Raw genomic sequence first — 1,243 nt, 5'->3', positions numbered from 1 at the left:
GGGGACGGGTCCTGACTGTTGTTTGCGCTTACGTGCCAAACAGCAGCTCAGAGTACCCACCCTTTTTGGATTCACTCGAGGGAGTACTTGAGGGTGCTCTGTGATTCCCTTGTTCTACTGGGGGACTTCAACGCTCATTTTGGCAACGACAGTGAAACCTGGAGAGGGGTGATTGGTAAGAATGGCCGCCCGGATCTGAACCCGAGTGGTGTTTTGTTATTGGACTTTTGTGCCCGTCACGGATTGTCCATAACGAACACCATGTTCAAGCATAAGGGTGTCCATATGTGCACTTGGCACCAGGACACCCTGGGCCGCAGTTCCATGATCGACTTTGTAGTTGTGTCATCGGATTTGCGGCCTCATGTTTTGGACACTCGGGTAAAGAGAGGGGCGGAGCTTTCTACCGATCACCACCTGGTGGTGAGTTGGCTGCGATGGTGGGGGAGGATGCCGGACAGACCTGGCAGGCCCAAACGCATTGTGAGGGTTTGCTGGGAACGTCTGGCAGAGTCTCCTGTCAGAGAGAGTTTCAATTCCCACCTCCGGAAGAACTTTGAACATGTCACGAGGAAGGTGCTGGACATTGAGTCCGAGTGGACCATGTTCCGCACCTCTATTGTCGAGGCGGCTGATTGGAGCTGTGGCCGCAAGGTAGTTGGTGCCTGTCGTGGCGGAAATCCTAGAACCCGTTGGTGGACACCGGCGGTGAGGGATGCCGTCAAGCTGAAGAAGGAGTCCTATCGGGTTCTTTTGGCTCATAGGACTCCTGAGGCAGCGGACAGGTACCGACAGGCCAAGCGGTATGCGGCTTCAGCGGTCGCGGAGGCAAAAACTCGGACATGGGAGGAGTTCGGGGAAGCCATGGAAAACGACTTCCGGACGGCTTCGAAGCGATTCTGGACCACCATCCGCCGCCTCAAGAAGGGGAAGCAGTGCACTAGCAACACCGTGTATGGTGAGGATGGTGTTCTGCTGACCTCGACTGCGGATGTTGTGGATCGGTGGAGGGAATACTTCGAAGACCTCCTCAATCCCACCAACACGTCTTCCTATGAGGAAGCAGTGCCTGGGGAATCTGTGGTGGGCTCTCCTATTTCTGGGGCTGAAGTTGCTGAGGTAGTTAAAAATCTCCTCGGTGGCAAGGCCCCGGGGGTGGATGAGATCCGCCCGGAGTTCCTTAAGGCTCTGGATGCTGTGGGGCTGTCTTGGTTGACAAGACTCTGCAGCATCGCGTGGACAT

The sequence above is a fragment of the Entelurus aequoreus genome, linkage group LG18 (genome assembly GCF_033978785.1).
Source record: "Entelurus aequoreus isolate RoL-2023_Sb linkage group LG18, RoL_Eaeq_v1.1, whole genome shotgun sequence".
NCBI lineage: Eukaryota > Metazoa > Chordata > Actinopteri > Syngnathiformes > Syngnathidae > Entelurus > Entelurus aequoreus.
This window is presented reverse-complemented; position numbering follows the sequence as displayed.